Here is an 18,028-nt window from a genome sequence, read left to right on the forward strand (position 1 = left end):
GGACCTTCTCTCACTGCAGCCTCCGTGGGAACAACCACCTCCAGGTACCTCAGTCACTCTCCACCAATGCCCTCCACGGGGCACCTCGCTCTGGTTACTCGCCACCACTGCCCTCCTCGGGACAGCCCTGGGAGTGCAGGCGCCCGGGGGACCTCACCCTTGTGCTCTCTCGACAGACTCCTTCGGGAGAAGCCACCTGTAGGTACCTCACTCTCAACTACTGCCCTCCACGGGGCACCTCGCTCTGGTTACTCGCCACCACTGCCCTCCTCGGGACAGCCCTGGGAGTGCAGGCGCCCGGGGGACCTCACCCTTGTGCTCTCTCGACAGACTCCTTCGGGAGAAACCACCTGTAGGTACCTCACTCTCCACTACTGCCCTCCACGGGGCACCTCGCTCTGGTTACTCGCCACCACTGCCCTCCTCGGGACAGTCCTGGGAGTGCAGGCGCCCGGGGGACCTCACCCTGGTGCTCTCTCGACAGACTCCTTGGGGAGAAGCCACCTGTAGGTACCTCACTCTCCACTACTGCCCTCCACGGGGCACCTCGCTCTGGTTACTCGCCACCACTGCCCTCCTCGGGACAGCCCTGGGATTGCAGGCGCCCGGGGGACCTCACCCTGGTGCTCTCTCGACAGACTTCTTCGGGAGAAGTCACCTGTAGGTACCTCACTCATCACCACTGCCCTTTAGGGGGCACCTCGCTCTGGTCACTCACCACAGCCCCCAAGACACCTGCCACCTTTTAAAAACGTCCAGAATATTTTCTTAACTACCGTCCTCCAAGGGCAGCCCTGTCCAGTGCAGGCTGCACCCCGGTCACTCATCGCAGCTTCTGAGAGTAAGTAGCCATCTGCTGAGTATAGACACCTCTCGCTCCCCACTGCCCTCTCCAGGACAACCGGGACAGTGCAGGCGCACGGGGTACCTCACCAGCCAGCTTTAGTGTCTAGACACCTCGCTCGCAACTGCCCTCTCCAGGAGATCTAGGGCAGAATAGGCGCACAGGGTTCCTCACCCTAGTCACTCACCGAAGCCCCCAAGACAACTGCCACCTTTCATGTCTAGAGTATTTTACTCACCACTGTCTTCCAATGGCAGTCATGGCAGGCTGGCGGGTTACCTCACCCTGGTCACTCATCACACCTTTTTAGGGTAAGTAGCCATCTGCAGTCTGGACACCCGCGTGCCTTACAACACCCTTCCCCGGGACTGTCCTGGCAAAATAAGCAGTCAAGAGGACTACCACAGCACACAAGTGGCACCCCGGGCGCTGCAGCAGCCGCAAGGATCCACCACCTTTTTAGGTCTCGGCTAGCGTAGGCTGCGCAAATGCACAGTTTCGCTGGCGAGATTTAATGACTCTGAGTAGCGAGGGTAAACCCCGCCCCTCTTCTCCATTGGCTGGCCTCCTAAACGGCGGCCAGCCATTGGAGGACAGGTCTCAGTTACGTCATTCTCTCGCTCTAAGCCCTGTCTTTTTCGGATTGGGGGGCGTATTTTTTAGGTTTGTTCTACCCTCTTCTCCATTGGCTGAAATGGTAAACAACAAGTCAAAAACACACCCGTTGTTTACATTCCAGCCAATGGAGAAGAGGGGAGAAAGAAAAACACACCCCCCAGTCTGAAAAGGATGGGGCTGTTTTGCCATTTCTAGTTTCATGTTCCCACGCAAATGGAACTTGCACATAAAAGCTTATCTGGCAACGTGTTTCGTTTGCGGAGCCTCATCCCCTTCCCAGTACTACTCTTCTAAATAGTAACATGCTTTCATTTGTACCCTCTTTGGAAATCTACATCAATGTTTTTTTGTGCGGCGGGGCTGCCGCAGTGCGCTACACATGGGCGGGTGCCCGCCCTCACCCGCTTCCCTTGTTTGGGACGCAAGCCACGCTGCTTCAGGCATCTTTAGTACTGCGGGGATTGTGGCCGTGCAGGGTGTGCGGCCTCCAAGTTGTTGGAGGAGCAAGAGGCAGGCAGTGCAGTGCTTGAGGGGGGAGGGGCAGTGCCACCAGGATCGTCTCCTTCGGCTTGCCGCTGCGCATCCCCACTTTGCGAGCGGTGGGCCCAGGACTCCGTGGCCTGCCGACCGCCCCTATGACAAAACTCGCTCGCACTGCACAAAACCTCGCAGGTGGTCTTCCACCCGCTCCCTTTCCGCTGGTGTGAGGGCTGCATGCGGCCCCTCCCCCGGCCTGTGCTGCGCACACTGCGGCGGCGCCACAAGGCAGCAGCGCGGAGCATGCAGCAGTGTGCTTGCACGCCCGGCCAGGGAATTCCCTCCCGCTCTTCCCTAAATTCTCGCACCTGTCGTTATCGCTTGCAGGTTCTAATTCCCTCTGCATATTCTACCCACGTTCCACATCCTTGTTGCTTGCTTATCCCTCCTATATTAATCTCCTTGAAGTGGCTTGCCTGGTTTAGTAACCATTCCAGGAACTGAACAATTCAATTCAAAAACTTTATTCGATCATTTGTTAACAATAATCATAAAAGTACATACATACATGATACAATAAAATACATATAAAATGCGGCTAATTTATAAATACTCATGTAACAAAGGACATATTTTTCCTCAGGTGCACCGACTTTAGAATAAAAACAGCGGTAAAAAAACAAATGTCCTGCGAGTCAAGTCCAAATAAAAGCCTCATAGCAGATTCAATAGTGGATACATTATATTTTTAAAAAAGTGGTTTCAAATAGGTTTTACGGAGATGAAGATAAAATGGGCAAATCAATAAAAAATGGTCCGAGCTTTGCTTTGATGTCCCATCGCATGGGCAAGGGGCAATAGTGTGAGTCTTAATATGCGGACACGCAACAAGCAAATGAACGGTCCCCATCCGCAGTCTCGTCAATACATATTGGTGAGAACGAATGGTAACCATTTTAAGGTATCCTGCAAAGCCCGGTCCCAACATATTATACTTATCATAAAACACATGTGTAGAGTACAGAGAAGTAACAGCATTACGCTTTAGAATACTAGCCCTCATAAAAACATATTTAAGTTCTTTCTTAGGGATGTCTATAACACCAAGTGGGTTATCACAAACATGCAATTTGAAGACATCCTTAAATACACAGATAATGTAATTGAGCCAGGGGATACAGGAACATTTGTCCATGTGGAGACAATCTAGGATGATCTTCTTTGTAAACCCTGTCTGCTCCTTGACCCAAATAGATCTCCATACTAAAAGTGGTCTAAGACTTATCAAATCTGAAAGATGTTCCAGACCAACCTCGAGGTGGATCAGCTTGGTTGAGGCAGAGGGTGGTAAGCAAAGAAGATTTTTAACAAATTTATTTTCCTCCACCTGGAGCATATTATGATTACAGTGGCCCCATACCCCTGAACCATAGAGGGCCAAGGCAACACATTTATGGCGATATAAATACAACATGTCGGATATCCGCCTAGAGCCTAGCTTAGATGCAAACTTAAAAATGCCAAAGGCACACTTGCCCATTTTAGCTCTTACATTAGTCACTTCGGATGCCCATATGCCCCCACTATTAAAAGTGATACCTAAGTAGCAAAATTTGTCAACCACTTGTATTATTTGATCCCTAATTGTAAAAGGTCTTACATTTTTGACTTTCTTACCACAGGCCATAATAAAAGTTTTTGAATTGTTAATTTAAAATTTTCTCCCATTGATAAAATCCACAAATTTATCCATGAGTTTCTGAAGCCCGACAGGGGTTCTGGAAAGTAGGACCGTGTCGTCGGCATAAAGCAATACCGGAATGGGTATGCCGTCAGCAGTCGGTGCATCAGCACTGACAGCACGTAGTTCGGACTCAATGGCGTTGATAAAAAGGGAGAAAAGGAGGGGGGGCAAGGACACATCCCTGCCTGATACCAGAGCCTACAGGGATATTAGCCGAACACTCACCCTGTTGCCCATACCGTATCTTTGCCGATAACTTCCTATACAATTGTGCCAGAAAGTAAATGATTTCCCATAGGGCGCCCATATCCAATAGAGTTGTCCACAAAAGACCATGGTCGACCAAGTCGAAGGCACTGGAGAGGTCCGCAAAACAAAGGAACAGTGAGCCTTGCTTAGTGCGTGTATATTTGCCTATAATAAGGTCCAGGTTTATGCACTGTTCTATTGTGCCTAACCCCTTACGGAATCCAAACTGGGAGTCCGCAAGGACACCATTTTCTTCAACCCAGTCCTCCAAACGACTCAACACCCTACTCATGATTTTGAGGGAGGTAGTAAGGAGTGAGATGGGGCGATAGTTTTTTGCCTCTCCTCTCGCTCCTTTTTTGTAGATAGGGATAATGATGGACTCCCCCCAAACCTGTGGGGCCGAAGTAGTTGCTGCTGCATTAAACACCTTAGTCAGCAGTGTGCTCCAAAGGGATACATCAGCTTTATAAAGGTCCACAGGTACCCCATCGGGCCCGGTGCCTTCCCCCCCTTACTACACCGAATGGCTACGTCCACCTCGGTGACTGTAATATTAAGGGGTAGGGGGGTGTCACCCACAGCATCCTTATCACTCCCTACATCTAATCCATCGGGGTTAAAGATGCTAGAAAAATGAGCCACCCACTGTTCCTCGCTCACCTGTGCAGACAGTACCGGGAAATCATCCTTCTGAAGAAAAGGACTATTGACCGTGGACCAGAATAACTTAGTATCCCTAAGATCCACGGCCTTAGTCAGGTTGTCCCAGGCTTCTTCCCTTAGTTCCCGTTTTCTAGCCTTCAGGTGAGTTATATAGTTCCTCCTCAGGGCCCTGACTACTTCCCTATCCCTGGGTTTACAGTTGAGAGCAGCTTTTAATTTTTGTAAGGATTTGGTACATTCCTTATTGAACCACCCGCAGGTGGACCTGGTGCCCTTAGGTTTTGTACCAGTTAAAATTTTTGCAATATTTTTATTGATAGTGTCAAAGCTAGCTAATATGTCAGCACTACCTATATCAGGTTCAAGACAGCACTCTACCTCAACTAAACAGGCTGACACTATGGTACTTAATAAGCGTTCCTCATTGTGCCTACCCCATTTGATTCTGGGGCCGTTTGGTCTGTGTGGAATTACGTCTGACACTGTACCGTGTGACGCCTTTATCTTATCCCCCCACAAGGATAGGTACATTGTTAAGCAGTTGTGGTCACTAAGGGCTATGTCTACTATTTCAGGGGTGGTACACAGAGCAGTAATACTGGTGGAGACGATGAGGTAATCAATAACCGTCGCACAGTTCCTACCTATAAAGGTAGGTACCGAGTTACCCTCCTTGTCTTCACCAAGTAACATAATACATAGATCCAGTTTAAGCATGAGGGTGTTGAACAATTATAAAAGTGAGAACACGCCGGATAACTTTCGCCTCCCTGTCTTTAGGTCTAGTCCCAGATTTTTATTATGTAAAGCATTTTTATTATTTGACTTTCGGTATTATTCATTCAAACACTTCTGTGTTTTGAAGTAGAGAAAAATCCGCCATTTACAAATTTTGGTTTGCACAGTGGCAAGTTTTGTGTCATGTCCTTGGAGAGTTGATTAATACTGTTTTCCCTGTGTGTGACAGGCAGGACAATTTTCAAACCTATAATTCATCCACGTTTGTGTACATTTTAACGTTTTACTTTAACAGTGTTATCAGCGAGGGTCTGCTCGTGTGATTTAAAACCTTAGATTTTCCATTCTTCGGTCATTGAGTACTAGGCCGCTGTTCCCGCACAAACTTCAAAGGCAAGGCAACCTTGCACCAACAACGCAACTCGCTTGCTAGAGGGCCTTGCATTATTACAGTTGCTTATTCAAAAACGTTAATGTACAACCAAAACCCCTCCCATAGGTGTAAAACATGTCGCTTTATTTCCATCCAGATTTCGAATGCTGCTAAGTGAGCGCACATACAAGCTTCTGCATCACACTTAGAACTCGTGTTTTTACACAAGGCTGATCCATAGCAGATTTTCAAGATAACTACTGACTGCGCGCTCCTATCTGAGAACTCTGTGTGTGTGTGGCTCTGTGTGTGTTTGGCTCTGGAGATCTATCTGGGCCAAAAAAGAAACTGCTTTCACTAGGAGAATCATTAATGACTGCCTCCGCTTGGATAAATATAGTCTGATCCTTTGGCTCAAATACGTTATATCATCATTTAGAGACGTGTTTGATATGGTTGTTTTTTGAGTCCCCAGCTAGTGCCACTGACATTTCAAAACAGGAGCTTAAACATGTCTATCTGGGGGTTAAAGCAAAATTGCTTAGTGAAGCCAGCTGCCTGTTTGTAACACACCAATTTTACCATTCTAACAACGTGGCAAGCTATGGCTTCTCAAAGTATTTAAAAGTGGTCACTAAGCAATCTCACCAGTATGTCTTTACTAGACTAAGACTAGATATTGTGCATAATCTGGTGGCTTTCCCTCTGACAAAAAAGCATACGTCAATCCCCTGTCCATGTGACAGGATTTCGAAGCAGAGCACTCTGCACTTTCTGCTCATTTGTCCTTTGTATCGGCATCTCCGTATTGCCTACCTTAAACCGCTTTAAAAAAAAATATTCTGTGTCAACTGTTGCAACTGCCATGAGAGTCTTATTTGCACTTGATGTACCGGATGTGTGTTTCTTCACAGCAATATTTATCTTGAAATCCGTGTCCACCAGGAAAAGTATGGACTTTACGACCCAAATGTGAATGTACCGCTTCTCTTAAAATTAGTTGCTATTGTTCATTTGATATCACTCCCTTTTACTGATTGTAATGAATTTTTTACCTTTAAATTTTATAGCTGTTATGTAATACTGGTATATTTCTCTGTGCACTGTTATGATTTTTTTAAATGATCGAATAAAGCTTTTTGAAATGAAAGTGTGGCTCTGTGTGTGTGTGGCTTTGTGTGTGTGGCTCTGTGTATGTGTGGCTCTGTCTGTGGCTCTCTGTGTGTGGCTCTGTGTGTTTGGGTCTGTGTGTATGTGTGGTTCTATGTGTGTGTGGCTCTGTGTGTCTGTGTGTGGCTCTCTGTGTGTGGGTGTGGTGCAAATGCAATAGATCTCGTATTTGCGAGAGATTAAGCTATGGTATTGTAAATGACAATGCCATTTATTTATCTGTTTTCAAAACCAAAACATGAATAAAAAGTTTGTCATTTACAATGCCAATAGCTCTAACTTTTCCGAAGGCGAGACCGTTGCATTGTAAATGCTTGTTATAACGGGCATCAGCCAAATTTCGGAGATCAGAACACATCTCTACTATTCCCCATCTGCTGGAACAGCACTGCCCTCAGCCAGCAGCCACCCAGTGCACTCCACCAGCCAGCAGCCACCCAGTGCGCTGCACCAGCCAGCAGCCACCCAGTGTGCTCCACCAGCCAGCAGCCACCCAGTGCGCTCCGCCACCCAGTGCGCTCCACCAGCCAGCAGCCACCCAGTGCGCTCCACCAGCCAGCAGCCACCCAGTGCACCCCACCAGCCAGCAGCCACCCAGCGCACTCCACCAGCCAGCAGCCACCCAGTGCACTCAACCTGCCAACAGCCACCCAGTGTGCTCCACCAGCCAGCAGCCACCCAGTGTGCTCCACCAGCAAGCAGCCACCCAGTACACCTCACCAGCCAGCAGCCACCCAGTGTGCTCCACCAGCCATCAGCCACCCAGTGCACCCCACCAGCCAGTAGCCACCCAGTGCGCTCCACCAGCCAACAGCCACCCAGTGCGCTCCACCAGCCAACAGCCACCCAGTGCGCTCCATCAGCCAGCAGCCACCCAGTGTGCTCCACCAGCCAGCAGCCACCCAGCGCACTCCACCAGCCAGCAGCCACCCAGTGCACTCAACCTGCCAACAGCCACCCAGTGTGCTCCATCAGCCAGCAGCCACCCAGTGCACTCCACCAGCCAGCAGCCACCCAGTACACCCCACCAGCCAGCAGCCACCCACTGCGCTCCACCAACCAGGAGCCACCCAGTGTGCTCCAGCAGCCACCCAGTGCACCCCACCAGCCAGCAGCCACCCAGTGTACTCCACTAGCCAGCAACCACCCAGTGTACTCCACCAGTCAGCAGCCACCCAGAGTACCCCACCAGCCAGCAGCCACCCAGTGTACCCTACCAGCCAGCAACCACCCAGTACACCCCACCAGCCAGCAGCCACCCAGTGTGCTCCACCAGCCAGCAGCCTACCAGTGCACCCCACCAGCCAGCAGCCACCCAGTGTGCTCCAGCAGCCACCCATTGTGCTCCACCAGCCAGCAGCCACCCAGTGCACCCCACCAGCAAGCAGCCACCCAGTGTACCCCACCGGCCAGCAGCCACCCAGTACACCCCACCGACAGCAGCCACCCAGTACACCCCACTGGCCAACAGCCACCCAGTACACCCCACCAGCCATCAGCCACCCAGTGTGCTCCACCAGCCAGTAAACTACCAGTGCACCCCACCAGCCAGCAGCCACCCAGTGTGCTCCATAAGCCACCCATTGTGCTCCACCAGCCAGCAGCCACCCAGTGCACCCCACCAGCAAGCAGCCACCCAGTGTACCCCACCGACCAGCATCCACCCAGTACACCCCACCGGCCAGCAGCCACCCAGTACACCCCACCGGCCAATAGCCACCCAGTACACCCCACCAGCCAGCAGCCACCCAGTGTGCTTCACCAGCCAGCAGCCTACCAGTGCACCCCACCAGCCAGCAGCCACCCAGTGTGCTCCACCAGCCACCCATTGTGCTCCACCAGCCAGCAGCCACCCAGTGCACCCCACCAGCAAGCAGCCACCCAGTGTACCCCACCGGCCAGCAGCCACCCAGTACACCCCACTGGCCAGCAGCCACCCAGTACACCCCACCGGCCAGCAACCACCCAGTACACCCCACCAGCCAGCAGCCACCCAGTGTGCTCCACCAGCCAGCAAACTACAAGTGCACCTCACAAGCCAGCAGCCACCCAGTGTGCTCCACCAGCCAGCAGCCACCCAGTGCGCTCCACCAGCCAGCAGCCACCCAGTGTGCTCCACCAGCCAGCAGCCACCCAGTGCGCTCCGCCACCCAGTGCGCTCCACCAGCCAGCAGCCACCCAGTGCGCTCCACCAGCCAGCAGCTACCCAGTGCACCCCACCAGCCAGCAGCCACCCAGCGCACTCCACCAGCCAGCATCCACACAGTGCACTCAACCTGCCAACAGCCACCCAGTGTGCTCCACCAGCCAGCAGCCACCCAGTGTGCTCCACCAGCAAGCAGCCACCCAGTACACCTCACCAGCCAGCAGCCACCCAGTGTGCTCCACCAGCCAGCAGCCACCCAGTGCACCCCACCAGCCAGTAGCCACCCAGTGCGCTCCACCAGCCAACAGCCACCCAGTGCGCTCCATCAGCCAGCAGCCACCCAGTGTGCTCCAGCAGCCAGCAGCCACCCAGCGCACTCCACCAGCCAGCAGCCACCCAGTGCACTCAACCTGCCAACAGCCACCCAGTGTGCTCCATCAGCCAGCAGCCACCCAGTGCGCTCCACCAGCCAGCAGCCACCCAGTACACCCCACCAGCCAGCAGCCACCCACTGCGCTCCACCAACCGGGAGCCACCCAGTGTGCTCCAGCAGCCACCCAGTGCACCCCACCAGCCAGCAGCCACCCAGTGTACTCCACCAGCCAGCAACCACCCAGTGTACTCCACCAGTCAGCAGCCACCCAGAGTACCCCACCAGCCAGCAGCCACCCAGTGTACCCTACCAGCCAGCAGCCACCCAGTACACCCCACCAGCCAGCAGCCACCCAGTGTGCTCCACCAGCCAGCAGCCTACCAGTGCACCCCACCAGCCAGCAGCCACCTAGTGTGCTCCAGCAGCCACCCATTGTGCTCCACCAGCCAGCAGCCACCCAGTGCACCCCACCAGCAAGCAGCCACCCAGTGTACCCCACCGGCCAGCAGCCACCCAGTACACCCCACCGGCCAGCAGCCACCCAGTACACCCCACCGGCCAACAGCCACCCAGTACACCCCACCAGCCATCAGCCACCCAGTGTGCTCCACCAACCAGTAAACTACCAGTGCACCCCACCAGCCAGCAGCCACCCAGTGTGCTCCATAAGCCACCCATTGTGCTCCACCAGCCAGCAGCCACCCAGTGCACCCCACCAGCAAGCAGCCACCCAGTGTACCCCACCGGCCAGCAGCCACCCAGTACACCCCACCGGCCAGCAGCCACCCAGTACACCCCACCGGCCAATAGCCACCCAGTACACCCCACCAGCCAGCAGCCACCCAGTGTGCTTCACCAGCCAGCAGCCTACCAGTGCACCCCACCAGCCAGCAGCCACCCAGTGTGCTCCACCAGCCACCCATTGTGCTCCACCAGCCAGCAGCCACCCAGTGCACCCCACCAGCAAGCAGCCACCCAGTGTACCCCACCGGCCAGCAGCCACCCAGTACACCCCACCGGCCAGCAGCCACCCAGTACACCCCACCGGCCAGCAACCACGCAGTACACCCCACCAGCCAGCAGCCACCCAGTGTGCTCCACCAGCCAGCAAACTACAAGTGCACCTCACAAGCCAGCAGCCACCCAGTGTGCTCCACCAGCCAGCAGCCACCCAGTGTGCTCCACCAGCCAGCACATGCTCTATAGGGAACAGCACTACCCTCGGTTAGCAGTCACTCTGCGCCTCAGCAACATATCCTCCACAACACCCTTCTGTGGTGCCTGAGACACCTCCTCCATACAGGTGTAGCTCACGCAGTGATCCAAGTGCATTAAATAAAAGTAGGGGAACTGTGATGCTGCATGCAATAGGGTGGGTAGGTGAGCGAAGGGGCGGAGTCAAAGGTGTGGCTAAAAAACCCAAAATATTCTGTAAGTGTTTTTAGTCTTTTACCGCCAGGTAGCTACATATAATATAGTGCACATTTAAAACATTAAGATGTTCATTGTGGCACATGCACTATAGTACACTATAAAACCTCTAGTAGTTAATGCACTGCAGAGGCATGGGTGTAACCAGAGAGCCACATAATTAAATCTTGGTTGATGCAGCCTAAGAAAGCACCGTGAATATGTAAGTCATTATTTTAAACTTGCATTTTACACAGTTTAAGGTAGACTACAACAAATGACGCAAAAAGTAGGGGAACGTTTTTACATAAATTAAAAATATATGGGCACATCGTGCCCCTCTGATCCCACCCACTTCGACCCCTGGGGCCTGAGCCCATGCGAACACAAAGGCACCTAAGACCCCGACTCTCACCCCGGACATTCCTGGCACAGCAACAGTCTCAGCGCCAGGCTCTTCGCCCATGGCAGCTCTCGCTGTCGGGTAAAGGGGGTAGAGCCGGTGGTAATATGGCACAGCTCTGCACAGCCTTGGGTGGGTCACCAGCGCCACAGTGCTCCTACCTGTCCAAGGGTTCCCGGGTGCTGTCCGTGTCCCACGCGCTTGCACACAGCTGGAGTGTGAGACCACAGCATGCACTGCGGGTGCACACCTTGCAAGAATACTCAGGGGCAGATTTATGAGGCCGTTGCGCCTCTTTGCGCCGCAATTGCGTCACTTTATTTGACGCAACTGCGGCGCATACAATGCACCCTATTTACAACGTGACGCATCTAGGAGATGCGTCACGTTGTAAAGCACTGCACCATAAGGAGGCGTTCCTGCGCAGGGGGGGGCGTTCCTGCGCAGGACGCCTCCTGAAAGTGGCTGAGGGAAATCTATGAGATTTCACTCAGTCACTTTCAGGGCAATGCTGCGTCAAAACCCTGCGCCTGCTTGAAGCAGGCGTAGGTCTTGACGCAGCATTGTGTAGATGGTGTACCCCCGAGCCTTGCTGGAGATGCGTCGCTCTAGCGACGCAACTCCAGGAATGCGCCACATTTCCTGCACAGATGCGTCACGCATCTGTGCCGTTTTTGCACCATGGTGCGCCGCATTATAAATGCCGCGCACCATGGGTTGCGGAGCTTTGGCGCACTGTGGCGCACGTTAACTGGCGCATCCCTGGGGATGCGCCAGTTAACATAAATCTGCCCCTCAGTGTCCATATTTTAATTAAAATGAAACGGTTCAGAGCGACCAGCCACCTATTGTTCGGTCTTGACTTCGAGGCTGTTCAAGTAATGCGTCCACGTGAGTATGTTGTCTGTATTATGGATTTGTATTGTGTTTTGTTCTTACTGTTCTTTGTAGGCGTGTCTTTTTGTATGTCTTGTGCGTTTGCTAATGTAACATACAAGATAACTTCTGTCCTATTACATTCTTATTTACATCCGCGAAAACAGTTTAGTGCACAGTGCAGAACCCCCGCTTCAGCCCCACAGCCAGGGGCGGCCTTAGGCATGTGCAAGCTGTGCACCTGCCCAGGGCCACCAAACCCCAGGGGCCCCCACGCCAATATATATCCTTAATATAATAATCCTCTGAGGATGGATACATATTTGCGTGGCGGCCCCTGGCAGGGATTTGGCAGCCTCTGGCTCTGTTCCTCCTTCCTGAGCTGGGGGGGTGGGGGGGGGGGGGCTCCGCCCCGCCCAGACCCCCTCTTTCGGGGCCCCCTACCCGCGCTCCCTGCCCAGGGCCGCCATGAGCCTAGAACCTCCGCTGCCCCAGCTCTCCGGCTTCACCTTAATGCAACGCACACAAAGCTCTTTCTTTCGGACAGGGTATATTTGCAATTATCATGTTTTGTTTCCTTTCCAACATGTGCCCCCTGAAAGCAGACACAACGTTTTACTCACTATGTGTTTTACAAATAATAATGTTTGCTCTTCTTTCCAGAAGAGACTCTCGAAAGATAGCAAACATTCAAGTCCAATATTTATTACGCACTATATTTCGTTCACTTTCAATAGGGTGCTGCTCTAGGAAAAGCAAATGCTTTGTTTCAATTGGACGCTGTTCATTATAAACAATTTCACTCTCAACACCCATCCCGAAAATCAGACACATATTGTAACTCGGTAAGAGCGTATTTCAAATAATTAGCGCTTCCACTTCAACGCGAACACCTGAAATGATTGTCTCCGTCTGTGGATATATATATGCATACAGTGCTTAAAAATAGCGTTTATTAACCCCGACGAGGCGTTGAATAATGTCATTTTTGTCAAGTGGCTAGTGGCTACCCCGTGACAAGCCTATATTGATTTTGACTCGAATGCAGTGTTTTTGCATTGCAATACTATTTCTGTCTCTTCTTAGAACGTGTCTCATGGAAAGCATTTACAAAGTTTAAATCACTGAGTTTCTACAAATCAACTTATTTCCCGTTGAGCGGGCCAGACGGCTGACAGCTCTACAGCGGAACCTAGCGGTCGCAACCGGCGGTGCAGCTTTCCCCACCAAACAACTCATGTGAGGGGAGCGCCCTGAACGAGAAGGCCCTAATGCAAGGAGAGTAGGGGGTCTTTCTCTAAAAATATATATTGTGTAATAGGCTAAATTTGCCCCTGCAGCAGTTTGCAACGAAAGGAGCATTGCAGATAGAACCCCCCCAGAAAACAATTAAAAATCGTTGAAGTTTACTTTCATAGATTTCCTCTTAATTTTAGGGTACATTTCCACATTTTGTTGCAGTTAACTTAGTTTACCAGATAAACAGGATTACCCCTGGAGATTTGCCCTAGTTGTAGCTGTTCAAGAGTACTTCCTGATTTTTTTTGGTGTGAATTCCATTGAGAGGCAATGGAGCCCAAATAGCCAAAGCTGCTGCAGGTGAGAGTAATAACTAAGGGCAGATGTACAAAACGTTTTGTGTTCGTGAACGCTCTGAATCAATAAATCCTCTCTCCACTTGTAGGGTTTCACAGTTAGTCGTTAGTAGGAGCAATGGGCTGGTGGAAGCTGCCTCCTGACGAAAGCCCCTGCATTTATTTTTTCACAAATTAACCACTGCTTGGTACGTGATGGCAGGGAGGAGGAGGAGGAGGATACCGGCATTTTTGCAGAGCAGGAGGAGGAGACATGAGTGCATATTTAGAGTCAGACTGAGTCTTGTGCACCAGACAGAGGAGGACACCTTTGATAAATAGAGGCTGAGCAGTACAGTTATTTTAGATATTGTTTCTGAAAGTAAGAGCCTCACCTAGAGATAGACACTCTAAGGAGCTATTCTGTTCCTACCCATGTGCCGGTATTATGTTCACTGCACCTTTTAGCCTCTGGGAGCTACCAAGGTGTGATTACTGCTGCCGGCGGAGTATCCCAAAGTGCACCCTCACGTTTTTTCAGAGCTATACTGGAAGCAATGTTCTTGAAAATAATACTTATATAACTTTTCTTCAGCTGCTCATTAATTGCAGTTAACTAAGTTTCACTTTGATCATGTTGTACACTTTATGCATGTAATTTGTTGTATTGATGGAACTCATGTTCCAATATGTACACATTCACTTAACATTCAAGATGTTTGCAATGCATGTAACTTCATAATAGATATAGTTGTAAGATTTCCTGGTAGTACCCATAACTCCTTTTTGTTTACACATAGTGAGATTTACTCATCGTGCCTTCTAAAATGAGAATTTTGGAGATTACATTTGCTTAGTAAATTAACATATATTTACATACGCGTATGATAGATATGTTCATAAATTATGTTTGATATACTTTTTAAACTTTAACATTCTAGGATACAGTTGATATGCTTTGCACTTCTGGATTTTAACCCCTTTTATGAACCCTACAATGCCAAGTGAATGCGTCAACAATGTTGCCCATAACTCAACATGCAGCATTGTTGAAAGTGCAGAGGTCACTTGAAATTATTTTTAAAGTTGAACATTGAAATGTAAAAAGTAAAACCACACAGCAATATTACTTTTAACGTAACATTTTATTATGTTGATTGAGGTTTTATGTTTCTTCTAAATGTTTTTGATTCTCAAACATTATTGAAATGGTTTTAAAAGAAATATAAAAACAAAATTCACAAATATTTTTACAGTGAAAAAATAAAATAAGTAAAATTGTTAACATGTTTAAATGCTTTTTTCTCCCTCTTACAAAGCTTGATCTTTTTGTGCTTTGAACATGATGTGTGCTTATTACATCACTTCCAGTATTTTGTCTGCGAGTGCGACATAGACTTATTGCTCCTGGTATAGAGATGCAAAAGAGGCTTGAGGCCTCTTCACTTTCACCCCTCCCCCATAATTCACTTTTTGCAGAAATATTTGAAGTGTGGATATTCTCTAGGGCACTGCTGACTCGAACAAGTCCATGTGCAACATTTGCACTGTAGTGACCCATCTCTATATGTCAGCGTATGAATAGACCTTGTGAATCCATCTAATCGGCACAGAAGGTGACGATGGTGCACCTACCATTAATATTATTCTGTTGTCATACTGTACATACATTTGATACAGCATCTGTAAGTTGTTAGAAATTCTCAGCAATACGTTTTTGTCACCGCTTAACAGTTTTATTAAGCTTGTGTAAGCCATCTTTCAAGTTAAGAACATTTGCAGTCATTGACAATAACTGTGTATTAACAGATGTTATCTTGCACTGCCAACATTTATTTCTCCAAACCACCAAAAAGTATGGATGTGTGCCGATCATCTACAGCCTAAAAACGGAGCTTAAAAACAGAGACGGATCAATCTATCTTGAAGCATGGTTTATGCACTCAAGAAGCCTCCTACCCATGTGTCTGCCTCTTGTAACATGTTGTTATATATCCATGCCTGTTGATTGGTCCGCTGAGTCCTGCGTAAAATTTGGCAGTGGAGGGACTGTTGCTCTGAGCCTGGCAGGCACAAGTGGTGGCGGGGGCGTAGCATGGGCTGGGCAATAGGGGCGGTTGTCTCAGGCACAAAATTCGTAGGGGCATTTTTAGGGGTGCAACATCTTAAAAGAAAAGTGGAAGGATACTGGCCTTGCCTTGGGTGCTGGCTACTCAAGCTACGCCGCTGGTTACACCCCCTCAAAAATGTATTCTTTAGTAAATAGTTGGGTACAGGTGCTTTCAGTCAAGTATGGTGAGTGGTCTGTCAGATTTCAACCTGGATTTTTACATGCACACATAGAAAAAAAGAAAACAAGAAAGCAGGGCAGTCTCTCTTACTTACATAGAAAAAAAGACACACACTCTCTATCTCGCCTCTGCCTTAAAACTTGATTAGTTTGAAAAAACTATTGCGTTCTCTTTTTCCACTGCCTCTTAAGCCCCCATCTTGTCCTGCTTCTCATAATGTATTTTAACAAGATATGTAGTGTGAATGTTGAGAAATCTGAAGCTCACACCCCTCCAATCTTACTGACCAAGCTATGTCCCTGGGTGGTGGTGGTGTTGTAGCACTACCTTGCTCAATGTCTGACAAAGCGTCTTGATGTGCCTTAATTTCAGAATCATCAGGTCTTCTTGGTGGCACATCTGTGTTATGTAAAAAAACACAAGGATGCAGAATCTAATGCCATTTTTTAATCAAATATTTTTATTGAAAAACGTTTTTTCGTAAACATATCTAAAATATTAACGTCTTTTAAAAGTATAAGCTGTATGTAATGCACCTCCAATAAATCATAATAAAGGTGATATTAAGCATTGACCAGAAGTGTTTTCCTACAAGCATTAAAAAAAATTACATTTAAAAATATTGTTCAATTGACTAACTTACCTTTTGAATTAATAGGTGGTGCAGAGGGATGTATGACGTTACAACGCATGCTTTTACCACGCATGCCTTTACAACTCGGTTTTTACAACGCATGCCTTTACAACGCATAGTGCTTTGGGGCGTTGGATAGTGAATAGTTTAATTTACTATTCCAACTCCAGTCCCCGTGGATAGTAGGGAAGGTGTTGGATAGTACATTAAACCTATTCCCTATCCTAGAGCGCCCCCCAGCGCAATGCGTTGTAATGGTTTGCGTTGTAAAAGTTGCGTCGTAATAGTAGTGCGTTGTAAAAGTTTTGTTGTAAAGGTTGTTTACCGGTGCAGAGATAAGGATTTCTGAAAGTCCAACTACGGTTTATGGTTTCGAAGGTGCTCTCAATCATTTCTTCTGGAAGTGTTTTAGGGGCCTCAGTTGAGGGTCCCCTCCCTACCTGTTCCACAGGCCCCAGCAAGTTGAGATGGAACATTTTCTTATGTACTCGAACACAGATCGCACCAGCAATTCCTTATGTCCTTGGTGGTTGACTGAGACACTCCAAATGCACTTATTTGGTTTTGAATGTTCTTTCATATTTTTTTTCTACCTGCAGCCTAGAGAGAGCTTTTGCCAAATAGCTCATCATGATGAAGCACACGCTCTTCAGTGAGAACCTCTACCTTCTTCTCACTGAATTAAAATTTTCTTTTGCATCCTCCAGCTTCCTTTTCTGTCTCCAGATGAGACATGATTAGCAAAAGTAGCTTCAAAACGGTCCAAAAGGCAGCCAAGAAACCAAGAACACCCAACCGGCCTTCATCTCTCTCCTTAAGAGAACTCAAGTGAGCATGTTTGAAAATCTTTCCTCATTGTGAGGCCATCAGAAATAAACATGAGCCACTAACCTTGCCTTTTGTTTTGTCTTTTCTTTTTACAGGGTTGATGTATTGGGCGAGAGCCGCCCCCATCTTGGAAGGAGAGTTGAATCGCTCCATTGAGTTCATACTTGATTCGAGGATCGAGGGACAGAGGAGTTCAGGTAAGAGAGACTTCCTCTCAGCCAGGTTTCACAAAGCCAAGCAAGGGTGTGGCTGCAGGGCTTGGATTATATAGCCAAAACCAAACAAGTGCATGGCTGTAGAGCATGGCAGTAGGACTTGACTGTAGGGCATGGTTTTATAAACTGGAAAAGCAATCAAGGCAAATCACAATAAATCTATATATGTAGGCAAAAAATCTAGTGTGTGAATAATGCAATTGCAACTAAGTTAAAACACATATACAATGTAACATATGTTCTTATTATTACATGTTTCGTTCGTCATTCTTTTATATATAGAAAAAGTTTTTAATTTCTTAAAATGTATATGAATATACTGTTGACCTTTTGTTGAAAAATGTATTTTTTATTAACATTTTTTAAATTTATTTTTTATCCTCATTTGCCTCAAACCTC

At 48.9% G+C, this 18,028-nt stretch overlaps 1 protein-coding gene across 1 annotated transcript in view; it reads left to right on the plus strand.

Moving 5' to 3' along the window:
• The first annotated feature begins 17,515 nt into the window (after positions 1-17,515).
• Positions 17,516-18,028, plus strand: part of LOC147750649 (uncharacterized) — a 49,278-nt gene continuing 48,765 nt past the window's right edge. Inside the window, exon 1 of the mRNA XM_086936643.1 lies at positions 17,516-17,611. The gene's annotated coding sequence lies outside the window, so the exon portion shown is untranslated. The remainder of the gene's footprint in view (positions 17,612-18,028) is intronic.

The sequence above is a fragment of the Lissotriton vulgaris genome, chromosome 1_1 (genome assembly GCF_964263255.1).
Source record: "Lissotriton vulgaris chromosome 1_1, aLisVul1.2, whole genome shotgun sequence".
In the NCBI taxonomy this organism is placed as follows: Eukaryota; Metazoa; Chordata; class Amphibia; order Caudata; family Salamandridae; genus Lissotriton; species Lissotriton vulgaris.